Here is a 14,262-nt window from a genome sequence, read left to right on the forward strand (position 1 = left end):
AAATATGAAAGTAATGCCTAATGCTGCTATTATTTCTCTTGTCTTTCTCATGCATGCATGTAATGAATAATAAGTACCATAGTTTCATTCAACTATGGTGAATAAGGAACTATTCAATGTGGTTCCCAAATATTTGTCTTTGTTTCCATAATTGATCAAAATATTTATACTAATATATGCAAATATCTATTATGGACTCTACTTACACTTTTCTACTATGAGCTCTCCAACGAGGCGGCTCGATTTATTTTCATAAGTTCCATCTTCAACATTTATGTAGAGGTTCTTTTTATGGTATAATTTTTATATTATTCCCCTCTACAGTCTCGTATGGGTTTTATGTTAACACAGTTCAAAATAACTCATCCACTTGACTTAGAAATTCACTTTAGTTCTTTCTTCCTATGGAAGAAGAATTTTGTACTTTCACCAGACTAATTGGTATAACAAAATTTTCCCATCTTCGCATTCTCAATTAGAATCTTGTGGAAAAGTGCTCCCTTTCCAAGTTGGTTAAATATAACCGACTCATCAAATTCCTAATTCCGGTTAGATGTTGTCTAGGTTAAGTGACATATTTAACCACACTATATAATATTAATTTGGTTAAGTTTAGTCACACCAAGACTGATTATCTAGTATCATTGGCTTCTAACATTCTGATATTTCAACCCTGCCCTAAATTTGTCATCTTACCACCCCATGTGAATTCTAATTCACCTCAAGCACATCTTCTCATTTTTTTGTAATCTAAGGAAAAATCTAGAGCCTAAACAATATTGGTCGCATATGAGGGAACACAATGGAAAATCCCCTAAATAAAATTCGCATTTTTATATCAATTTTCCATATTTACAGTTGACTACCCATTTATCATTATGATCAATTACCCATTATTGATACAATTACTTGGCTTTCTTTTATGTGCAATATATCATATTCTATGCAACGAATAAATTTAAAACCGACTAACTTCGTTTTGGCCTAGGTGCTCATAGTACCCATAATCACATCCAAAATTAAGAACAATACCAAAAATAATAATTCAAGTGTAACAATAAAAGTTATGGTCTTCTTATACTATGCCTCCTAGAATTTCTTTAGAGAAAAATATTTCCACGCATGCACCCATCAACAATTTATAAATCATGAGTTTTCACTGTAATAATTTCTTTTATATCTATCTGTGAATTTCTTCACATTTATACAACCACTCCCATCTTCCATATTCAATCCATACAATACATAATATAAGTCATTTAAAACAGTTACACATATTACAATTCCTATTAAATGTTTCGAAAATAACCTATATAATCATAATTTTTCCTCAAACCAACAATTAATAACTCTACAAAACTTCTAACCAGATTTATAGTTGAAAATGCACTTGGGAGAAACATCTTCCTCCCAACCATGAATTGATCCACTAGTTACCCACAAGTACAGATCTATTGCCGAAATGGAATCAACAACCTCTTGTGATTCCAAACAAGGTTGTTTATGCCTCACTTCCCTAGCATATTTTTCCTTAGTGGCATCCTGCTTTTCAGGGTCTGCCAACCCACAAGCCTATGATTTCTTTTGTTTTTCCTTAAAGCTCGCTTTTCTCTCCTATGGTGCTTTATTCCACCCTTTACTCAATGTTATTTTGCAACTAAGTGATTTAATAGATTTTCTCTGCCATCATATTAAATCTTTCTAATAAAGTCTTAGGTATTTTTAGGAGTTATCTAAGGGAAGAGTAGTTTCATGTCATCCACCAACCCTGGTTTCCGGATCTTGGCGAGAATCTCTTAACTCTAGTGTTGCTTTCCCAAGTAATTTCCAAGTTTTTTTTACATTAATAAAATTAATTCATTACATCATCATATTTAATTTTTCACTTAGTTCAAGTCTAACATGGATTTCTATCCATCACATCTAAAATTAGTTCAATCTAAAAATAGAAATATATTTGCATAGAAAAATAGGGGTATTACATCTGCTCCTTCTTTAAATTAACACCGTTCTTAATGTTTACTATTCATTTGCTTCATTCTTGAACAATTCCGGGTAGGATTCTTTCATTGTCTCCTCCCACTCCCAAGTAATATCCTCAGTTCTAAAGTTCCTCCATTGCACTTTAACCTAAGTGACGACTCAGTTTCAAAACATGATCACTTTCAGATCTAAGATGTGAAGTGGCTCTCTGAGGAAATCTCCTTTGGGTTCCACCTGTATCAGACTCCGATCAATCACGTGATAATTATCATGAACATATTTCTTTAATAAAGACACATGAAATACATTGTGAACTTTGATATGACTAGGCGAAGCGAGTTGATATTCTACTGGACTGACTTTGTCCAAGATTTCAAAAGACTCACATAACCGTGGTACCAATTTTTTACATGTCTCGGTTCTTAAGGTGCTCTTCCTTGGTTTTACTCTTAGGTAAACATGGTCTCCAATATTAAATTCTTTATGGCTTCTTTTCTTGTCCTCGTAGCTTTTCTTCCTGCCCTATGTAGTTTTGATGTTTTGTCTAATCTTCAGTACCACCTACTCCATTTCCTACAACACATCTGGTCCTAATATAAATCGGTCTTCCAGTTGTTGCCAACTAAATGGTGTATGCCATTTTCTGCCATATAAAGCCTCAAAAGGTCTCATTTTTATTAAAGTTTGATAGCTATTGTTATATGAAAATTATGTTAAATGCATAAAATTCTTCCATTTAGTAGGCATGTCCATGACATACATTCGTAGCATATCCTTCAAGATTTTATTAGTCCTTTCTGTTTGTCCATCCATTTGAAGGTGATATGTGGTGTTCAAATTTAATTAAGTTCCCATGCCCCCAAACAAAGATTTCCAAAACTTGGATGTAAATTTAGCATGTTTTTCTGACATTATCATCTTCGGTATTCCATGTAGTCTGAAAATTTCCTTCATAAAAATGTTGGCAATTTGTGGTGTTTCATAAGTAGACTGCACTAGTATAAAGTGTGATGCTTTACTCAAGGTGCCCAATATCACCTTAATGGAATCATGTTGCCATTTTTTCTTTGGAAATCCTGTAATAAAATCGAATGAAATTAGTTCCCATTTTCATTCAAGAATGGGCAGTGGGTTCAACAATCCTGCAGGGTGTTGATGTTCCACCTTTACTTGTTGGCACTCTAGATCTTTGGCTAAATACTCTGCCACCTCTTTCTTCATTCCTGGCCAAAACAATTATTTTCTAAATGTTGTTAACATCTTTTGATATACGAGATGGCCTGCATATGGTTTCTTGTGATATTCATTTAGTATCATTTGTTTAAATGACTAACATTGGGAATATACTATCTATTACTATAGGTTAGCAATTTTTCAATATTTTCAGCATATCCTAGAATTCCTTTTTGCTATAATTTCTGTTGAATTTCTATATATTTATGATCTTCCTATATTGAATTTTTAATTTTCAAATTTTTTTCCCTTCTTCTGTATGGAAGTAATGGGATAAGCCAATTTTGCAAAATCCTTTATAAATCTTCGATAGTATCACGTGATTCCCATAAATGAGTGAATTGTAGACACATCCTTAGGTATGGGTCAATTCACAATATCCCTAACCTTTTTAGCATCGATAACAATCCTTCCTTGGAAATGATGTGACCCAAACATTGTATTATGTCTTTATAAAACTCACATTTGATGAATTTAGCATATAGATGATGTTCTCTCAGAGTTTCTAATACCAATTTAAGATGTTCTCCGTGTTCTTCTTCATTACTAGAATACACTAAAATGTCACCTATGAATACCAACAATAACCTATCAATATATTTGTGGATTACACTGTTCATTAAACACATAAAGTTTGTTGGTGTGTTAGTGAGACCAATGGGTAACACTAAGAACTTATAATGACCATATCTAGTTCTAAAATATGTCTCATGAATATCTTCAGCTTTTATTCGTAATTTATGGTAGCGTGTCCTTAAATCAATCTTTGAAAATATAGTTTTTCCCCTCACTTAATCGAACAAATCATCAATTCATGTAGCAGGTGTTTATTTTTATAGTGAACTTATTCAATTGACAATAATCGGTGCATATTCTAAATGTGTTGTTGTCTCTATTAACGATGGCCATAGCACAAGTTCTTTGGGAGACATAGATAGCTTCCTAGAGACAGCCTCTGGGTTGATTGTAGACCAGTGCCTAGGACATCTTAGATAGAGGAGTGCATGGAAGATTTTGAAGAGGGGATTTTGGTGCACTCCAATTGTCACAAAGTTTTAAAAAGAGAATAAAAGGGGGCTTGGTTCAATCATGAAGGTAGACTCAAGTCGATACATGGATCCAAATGTTCAGAGGGTAAATTGGGCCAACCTCAAAGAGAAATGCCTAGTTTTGGTGGCCGACACACAACAATAGGAACCTTAATATTGACATTGTAGTAAATGGAAGAGGAGGAAAGGGAGGAGGGAAATTGGTGTGTAGGGCTGATTAAAATGAATAATCCTAAGCCACAATGTTCCAACAAAAATATGGAAGAGAGAGAAGATGAAGGAGCGACAGAAGTGGGGCGCTAGTCTAGGTTTTATGCCATATACTCATGGGCACATTTGTATCCAAGAGATCAAGAAAATATGTGCACATTACAGGTACTTAAGTAAATCTGTAGCTGACACATGTAGTGTTGCTACTTGGTAACAAATAAACAATCATGAACAAGGGAGAAATCGACAGCTACGTCACACTATTTTAGAGAATGAAAAACATATATGGAATGAGATTACATAGGAGAAAACATACTATGCATTGCCATGATTGGAATCACCAAAGAGTTTCATTAATCCTCAAGATGAGTTTCGTTCACCAGTCATTTAGATTCAGCCATATACAACTCAAGTCCCTCATGAACAAGTAGTTAGAACCAAAATGGAACCAAAGAATTTGGACCACTCTAGGTGCAGAATTTTGGAATATCTATTATGTCTTTCTCTCCCTTATTTATACAAAGAAAGGGGGCTTTGAATCAACATTTACAAAATATCTCAACCAAGGGCCACCTATCTGATGGAGTAGCTGCCTCGGCTACAATAGCTTTGCTGCTCGAAATGGTTTCCAAGGATTTGATTGCTTTCTTGAAAACAGACAAAAAATATAGAATAATGAAAATAAAAGGAAAAAAAAGATGATGGAGGAAGTATCCCTCTATTGTTCTTGTGAAGGTCCCTGATCAGGCCACGTCTTTGTCGTGATGTGTCATTCTAGCTGCTGGGCTAGTTTCTGTCACTTTCTCCTTAACTACCCGATTTCTCCCCTCTCTGGAGCTGATAGCGATCAACCGTGGTTGCCTGTTGTAGAGTAGAAGCAAAGTTTGTCTTGGCAGTCCTTCGTTATGTATTCGAGTGGAGCCCCGTGCTGAACCATTAATCTTTCTTATTTCCCCCATGCTGATTTTCCGTTACACCATTCCTTCATTTAATACTTCAGCTGCCGACCCATTCGCCTTCAAATCCTTGTACCATACTATTGGGGATTTATGATAGCAAGACTTTTACACTTAAAGGTGCTATAGAATAGCAAGTCCCAATTTCCTTTAACCCCCTTCTTCAGCCCTTTCTTCCTTTCTTCTCATATAACTAGGGGGTTGTGATTGTGCGTTTGACCAAATATTGGAGCACCTTTCTCAGCGGATCGCAATCAGGGTTTCCATTCGGGACTTTTAATTTGGATCCACAACATGTCTACGATCTCCGATTGCGATATCTCTTTAGCGCTCGGCCCTTGGTTCCCTGGCTCTTCATGTGATCGCGACCCAACCCCTGTATCAGAGCCCATTTATCGATGAATTCGCAATCAAGGTTTTAAATTTGATGTAAGAACATGCCTCAAATTGAAAATGCCGATTTGCAATCTCTGATGTGACGTCATCCTCTGCCACATGTCACTTTGTGAGTGGTGACATGCGTCCCTCGGATATGCCCTCCTTGGACCCTTGAAAATGCCAGATCTGCATGCCACGTGTCCTCCATACCACCACGTCATGCTGATGTCATCTGCCATGTGGATTTATCGGGACCAATTGTATTCTACCACGTGGCTTATTAGGGAGAGAGAAAAGGCCCGCCCTTCTCTAGTTTTGCAACTAATTTCTTTTGTTAATCACAATCAGCCCTCTTGGGCGCTTTAACAGTAGAGGCCCAAATCTTGGTGATTTTTAATGTTATCAGCCTTCGGTGGTTCCATGACGCCATATTTTGTGGTACCCTCTGGTACTTGTAGTCACCAATATGTCTAAACCCACCAATCGTTGATATGCCTTGCGCTGCTGTGATCGTCGATCGTTGATACGCCATGTCAGTGGAACCTCTGATATGCCATGTGCCATGGATGAGAAATTTCTGATCTATAGATTTCACCCCAAACCTCTGATTTCCTCATCGTTGCCTTAAATCTACTGATTTGTGATTTGTGATATGCTCCTAGACCTCCGATATGCTCTTCTTCTTCATTTCAAAGGCAACAAAACCGTTGAACTTCAACATGCCATATCTTCTTATTCGGAAGTCCATTTTTGGGCCTCCACATACCGTTGGAAAGCTTATTCTAAGAAACATCCAATGGAGAGGGTCTGATTTAGCTTTGAGATCTTCTATGTCTTGGAATATGGCTTCAAATTTTATTTCTCTTTGGTCCTTTTGATAACTGAAAACACATTTTGCAGTGAGTGACAACATTGATTCCAACTGGGGACAGTGCCTTGCTGGCAAGGTGTTGAGAACCTTCAAACCAGTATCCTTCACCATTAGGCATGGAGTCAAAAATATAATGAACTTATATAAGCAGAAAATCTCCATGAAACTTTATTCGCAAAGAGTCCTTTCCTCATCAAACTGAAATGCAAAAAAATAAATCCTACCAACTAGAAAGTAAAAGCTCAAGTAGTGAGCTTATTTATATACAACTCCTACTTATGTGCAGGGGTCAATTCACCTAAGTAAGTTCAACCCTCCAATGGATCTAGACAAAAATTTGGGTGCTAGATCTAATGCCTCCATGCTGCTGAAATTTGAAAATAAAAACAAGCACGCACCATGAAAAAACCAAAAAACATGATGCATGCTCTGGGAACAACCTTTGTTGTTATCTTAAGAATTTCATCATGTAGTCAGCTATAGGGACACATAAATGACAAGAAACATCTGCAGCTGCCTTTTTTTCATGCAAAGTCTACTGACCAATATCTTCTTGGTTAGGGCAGTCACAAATATGGTTCAGCTCCTCAGCTTTAGATTTTTCGAGCAAAACTGGTTGTTAGAAGCCTTCTCCCCACATGCTAGTGAACGAATCCATTTGAAAATCCTCGACCATCTCATCCTCTTCTAAATGATATGAAACATAAATCGAAGGACGTTCTTGATCTTATTCGCCAAGTGAAGGATGTTGCATTGTAAATTGGAGCATCTTGGCTGACCTACTGGTGGGCCTCCTCTTCCTGTACAGCTTCCCATGACTGGGAGTGTTGTGGCTCTGCATCACTTGACTCTCCATTAGAGTCGTATTCATCATAGGAAGGAGAAACATCAAATCTGGTCACATAAGACCTCTAATGGTTTATTTGTAGCTCGATGATATTTCCTTCTTTGCATTCTTGGTCACTTGGTGATGCTTTTTGATGCAAGTAGATGTTTTCTTAGAGCGGAGCTCCACAAACATCTTCAACAGGATCATTAAACTCAGGCATATTTTCAACATTAAAATGCGCGCAACACTCTTCAAATAGAGCATTCGGTGGATATAATCTTTGTCAATAATGATTGAATGCTATGTGAAATCTTTTTAAGGAAGATATGTTATCATGATGTATTGTCCTATACCAAACTCTAGCATCCTTTTCTAAAGAATACATGAACAATTTCATTTATACATCTTCAAGAAAAATACCCTGTTGTTCCATGCATTCATGAAAACTTTGAGGTGCTGGTCAAGACTTCAATCTGTGTCTCCACTGAATCTAGGCAAATAGGTATTCCATTCATGCACTAAAGGTACACGATTGGGACAACCATCAATAGAAGAAAAATCCAGTGGGGCAAATTTGTTGGCCAAGAATAATGTAATGGCCATTTTGAAAAACACCTAGGTGAGTGAACTCAGTTTCAAAGGTAGGGAAATTTTTTTGATTCTTTCGAATCAGAGTGAGTATGAGGCTGCTTGAAATCAAAGATGATCAAATAGAGATATGGACAGTGGAGTCACCAGGATTTTTACCATAGAATTTAAACAGTGGAGTCACCAAGGTGAGTGATATTCAACCCACAATTCCCTTGCTCACCTAACAGAGGGAATGTAATTTTTTTGTTGTACCCAAGGAAAAATATTCTAATCTTTTCCCTGGAAATGACGCCAGAAAGATGTTGTCACTTTTAATGGTGCCCATAGAACAAGTGCTTTAGGAGACACAGAAATCTTCCGAGAGATAACGTCTGGCTTGATTGTAGACCAGTGCCTAGGACATCTTACATAGAGGAGTGGATGGAAGATTTTCAAGAGGGGCTTTTGGTGCACTCCAATTGTCACAAAATTTTAAAAAGAGAATAAAAGGGGGTTTGGTTCAATCAACCTTCATGAAGGTAGACTCAAGACGATACATGGATCCAAATGTTCATGGGGTAAATCGGGCCAACCTAAAAGAGGAATTCCTGGTTCTGGTGGCTGACACACAACAACATGTAGCTTAATATCGACGTTGCTAGGAAAGTGAAGAGGAGGAAAGGGAGGAGGGACATCGGTGTGTAGGTCTAATTGCAATGCAAAATCCTAAGCAATGATGTTCCAGCAAAAATATGGAAGAGAGAGAAGATGAAAGAGCAGTAGGAATGGGGCGTTAGTATGGGTTTTAGGCCATATACTCATGGGCACATTTGTATCCAAATGCTCAAGAAAAAATGTGAACATTACAGGTACTTAAGTAAATCAGTAGCTACCATAGGTATTGTTTCTACGTTGTGACATTTATACAATCATGAACAAGGGATAAACTGATAGCTGCGTCACACTATTTTAGAGAAATAAAAACATATATGGTATGAGATTATAGAGGGGAAAACATATTGCACATTGCCATGATTGGAATCACCAAATAGTTTCATTAATCTTTAGATGAGTTCTATTCACCGGTCCATTACATTTAGCAATATACATCTCAAGTCCCTCATGGACAAGAAATTAGAACCAAAATGGAACCAAAGAATTTGGACCACTCTAGGTGCAGAATTTTGGAACCTCTATTAATTATTTCTCCCCCTTATTTATACAGATAAGTGGGGCTTTGAATCAACATTTACAAAATATCTCAGCCAAGGGCTAGCTATCGGATGTACTAGCTGCCTCAGTCGGCGATATCTCTGCTGCCCGAAATGATTTCCAAGGATTTGATTCCTTTCTTGAAAACGGACATAAACCATAGAATAATGAAAAGAAAATGAAACCAGAAGATGATGGAGGAAGTATCCCTTTTTTGTTCTTGTGAAGGCCCCTGATCAGGCCACATCTCTATCGCAATGTGTCCTTCTAGCTGCTCGGCCGATTTCTGTCACTTTCGCCTTAACTGCCCAACTTCTCCCCTCTTTGGAGCTGATAGCGATCGATTGTGGTTTCCTGTTGTAGAGTAGAAGTGGAGCTTGTCCTGGAAGTCCTTCGACGTGTATCTGAGTGGAGCCCCATGCTGAGCCATTAATCTTCCTGAGTCCCCCCATACTAATTTTCCGCTGCACCATGCCTTGATTTAATACTTCAGCTTTCGACCCATCTGCCTTTGAAGCCTTGTACCATACTATCGAGGCTTTATGGTAGTGAGACTTTTTACTTGCAATCCTTGTGCCCTTTTTTAATCACAATCGGTCCTCTCTGGCTCTTTAACACTAGAGGCCCGAATCTCAGTGATTTTGAATGTTATTGGCCTTTGGTAGTTCTGTGACACCGTATTTGGTGGTACCCTCTGGTACTTGCGATCATCGATATGTCTGGACCCGTAGAGCACCGATATTCTTTTCATTGCTACGATCACCAATTGTCGATGCGCCATGTCGCTGGAACCTCCGATATGCCATGTGCCATGGATGAGAAATCACTGATTCATCAATTTCACCCCAAACCTCTGATTTCCTCATCGCCCTCTTAGACCCACCGATTTGCGATTTGCAATATGCTCCCAAACCTCTGGTATGGTCTTCTTCTTCATTTCAAAGGAAACAAAACCCCTGAACTTCAACATGCCATATCTTCTGATCCAGAAGTCCAGTTTTGGGCCTGTACATACTGTTGGAAAGCTTATTTCGAGAACTATCCAATGGAGAGGGTCTGATTTAGCTTTGAGAAATTTTATTGCTTGGAATATGGATTCAAACTTCACTACTCTTTGTCCCTTTGGATAACTAAAAACACATTTTGCGGTGAGTGACAACATGTGCTATCCTTTTTCTTGAAAAATAGTACTGGAGACCCCCATGTTGATACACTAGTTTTGATGTAACCTTTGTCCAATAGTTCCTATAACTACATTTTTAATTCTAGTAGCTCAGTTATACTCATTTGGTAAGGAGCTCTGGATACGAGGGTGGCACTTGGTACTAAATAAATGAACAAAACTATATCTCTACGAGGGGTAAACCATGAATTTCCTCTGGGTAAACATCTTGGAATTCATTGATAAATGGTAAGGTCTCTAACTTTTCCTTTTCTATTTGCTATTTATTTGTTTCCACCTGCACCATGTATATCTCACGTTTTTTTCTTGCATTCCTTTTCAGCTCTAAAGCTGAAATTTTTCAGACATATATTGGTTTTGGTTTACCTGAAAATTAAATGGTTTCACCCCTCTTTACCCATACAACTCATTGTTTTCTTCAAACAATTTATAGCAGCTCCCTGCTTCTCCAACTAGTCCATTCCTATTAATAAATCATAGGATCCTAAAGGAAGAATATTTAAATATTTTCCCTATGATAAGCATTTAAATCAATGAGACACTATCTTATTTGACTTGTTACTTTTCTTTTGGTACCAGTCGCTCAGTGTACCAACCATGCATTCTTAAATTTTTGAGGTTTTAATTTACATTTTTCCACAATTTGGGGACTAATGTAACTTAGACTGGCCCTTGAATCAATTAAAACGGAAAAGAATTGGTTTAAAATGGCACATTCAATCTCAATCATAGTAGATTGGTGCTCAGCCTGTCTATCCTCTAGCACTGCGTAGATCCTAGGAACATTTCTGGCAACATCATTCATAATTGTTTCTTCATGAAACCCTTGAATATTCTAAATAAATTGGTGATTATGTGGACAATCCCTTAATAAGTGGGGCTCGCCACAATCCCAACACTTTAGCAGTTCTCTTTCCTTGACCCCACTGCTCTTTTTGTTATTTAATTCCATGGGTTTTGACCTAGTATCTGATTATGCAGCCTTATTTAAATTTCCCTTGCTAAACTTCTTCCTCTGATGATCTTTTCCAAAATTCTTAAGGTAAGGAGATTTACATCTTTTTTCACTCATTACAGACTTGGTTATGTCCTTATTTTTTGAAGGTTTTAAGCCTTCCCCTCTATTCTTGAACTATTGATAGCAAAAAATTGGGTCTTCTTACTGCCTTATCCATTGATTTAGGATTGTTGAACTCATTCCTTTCTTTGAAAGGGGATGGTAAACAATTCAAAAATCGTTGTACTTTATTTTTTCTTCTTTAATTTAGGGAACATACTGTAATAAGTTTGTAAATTTTTCTACAAACTCATCCATAGTTAGTTTTCCCAGCCTTAACTCATGGCACTCCTTTGCATGATCATCATAGTATCTCTCACTCAAGTATCGAGACTTCAATTATTTCTAGAACTCCTCCCAAGAAAATGTATTCTCTTCCAACATGTGTACAATTTTGGCCCCTTTCCACCAAAGAGTAGCTTTTTTTTTGTAGTTCATAGATAGCTAGGTTAGCCTTCAAATTACTCTCATACTCATATGCCTAGAAATATTTTATCATGTTTTAGAAACCATGCTTCCACATCCTCTTACTTTTCCGCATTAAAAGTAGGGGGTTTGATTTTCCTAAAATCTCCTTGTACATCTATTTTCTTCTTTTCTTCCTATGATTTCAGATATGTTATATCCGATTCACCTCTACTTTTAGACTTATCTGACCCTGCTTCCACCTTTTTCCTCTTTAGCCTTTTTGGTTCCATCCTTCTATGGCTAGACTTTTCATTCAAATCTCTTATCATCCTCTCATGCTCCTCACTAGCATTTAACATTTGTTCATTATTGTTTCTGAGATAAGCTAAATCTTGTTGTAGGTTTTTAATGACATCCATAAACTGGGAGGTTTGTGGGGTACTTCCATTACCAAATTCCACGTGCAATTCTTCACCAATTGTTATGGCTGGAGGAGAATCCTCTGCCATTTTGTGGTGGTCTGCTTCACTTGTGTACCTTATAACACAATACAACCTCCTATCAATATTTCATATTAATAGTTCAACACATATTTTGTTTTACTGTGACGCTTCCTTGCAGGCCCATTTTTTAAACTGGGCTCTGATACCATTTGTAACAAATCCCTCTTCATCATTTTTTTTTATCGAATTTAGGCTTATGTGATCCATATCTAGTTTCCGAGAGATGTTTTTTCGGTGAAAATCACGTAAAGAGTCATTTTCGTCACGTTTCAAACCAACTAGTGAGGTTCATTGTCAGGACAAGAATAAGCATCAGATCATGGCAACAAGTTAAATATAGGTGCAGGTCATTCCAACGGCTAAATTGAAATGACTACATTTGACCGGGTCATAAATTAGGTAGAGGAATAATTATATACAAATAACATTAAATAAATAAAATATAATCAAGATATTATTTTAATATATAAATTATGTTAGACTTAGATTAAGGCATAGGAAGAAACTAAAAACCACATAAATAAAATAAGATTAAGGAATAAAGAAGGGATATAATAAAAAGAAATAAATATAAGATATTATTTAAATATACAAATTATGAAAGATTTGGACTAAGGGGGAACAAGATAATAACTAAAAATAAAATAAAAAAGGGGACTAAGGACAAAGAAATGAAACTACCCGATCCTCAAAATGAGGCATTGGATATATAAAAGATAGAATTACGAAAGGTAAAAAATAAAATAAAACTAAAGGAACATAAATAATTTAATTGAAAGGATTAATAAAAGAAAACTCAACAAAATATATAAAATGAAAACTCCATCCAAAAAATAATAAATAATACTAAGGGAAAAATAACTAATGGGACAAAAAGAAATTTAACAAAGGAAAGAGGACCAAAGTTGAGAACCTAAATCCCCGGGAATGAATCCAAAAATAATATTAAAACAATTCATTCGAAACTAAAAATTAAATACAAAGGGAAACAAAGAGATCAAAAACAACAATAAGGATAAGGAAAGGATGAGAGGAAAGGATAAGAAGAAAGGGTAGGGATCCAACAACTGTTGATTTTCTAGTCATCGTCCGTATTAAGATTTCTAGGCCTCCTTTCAATTTCAATTGCCTCCCTAAAATTCCAGTGATGAAAGTGATAAATCTTCGTAATAACTTGGGCCTCTTTAATGCATATGTGATGCTTCATCTTATCTACATGTTCAGTCAAAGCCGAAGAGCGGGTCCTCCCATGCTTGATGTTATTTGTAAGCTCATTAATCCTATGATTTATAGAGTGATGTGTTTCACCAACATATGGGGTTCCACAAGAACAAGGGATAACATAAACATCATTGATATCCTTGGGGTCTACTGAGTCCTTTATAGAATTTAAGGAACTGCGAATGGTGCTAAGAGGCCTAAAGGATGAGGGAAAATTATGCTTCCTCAGGATTCTTGCAATCCTGTCAGTGGTCCCTTGGACGAAAGGGAGATGCACCCATGAAACCCGATCAGAGGGGACTTTCTTAACGCTAGGAATTTTGCTAGATTTAAGGAAAGCTTTATGCCCTCGATGTCTATTATGTCCATTATTAACAAAAACATTAAGGAGATGGTCTTTGTTTTTGGAGAGGTGGCTTTCATAAAAAATTGTTAGTGCACGAGTAGCTAGCATGCTGAGAACACCTAAATTTTGAGCCGAGAAATGATGAGACTTCGCATGAAGATATTGCTCAGTATGAGTTTTCTTCCGAAATACCTGGCGAGAGAAAGAACCATCTTCCTTTTTCAAAATAAAGAAATCAAGGAAAGGAAGGTAA

This window comes from Pinus tabuliformis, chromosome 2_2, assembly GCF_031772625.1.
Source record: "Pinus tabuliformis cultivar Carrire ecotype Pingquan chromosome 2_2, CPIR1, whole genome shotgun sequence".
Lineage (NCBI taxonomy): Eukaryota > Viridiplantae > Streptophyta > Pinopsida > Pinales > Pinaceae > Pinus > Pinus tabuliformis.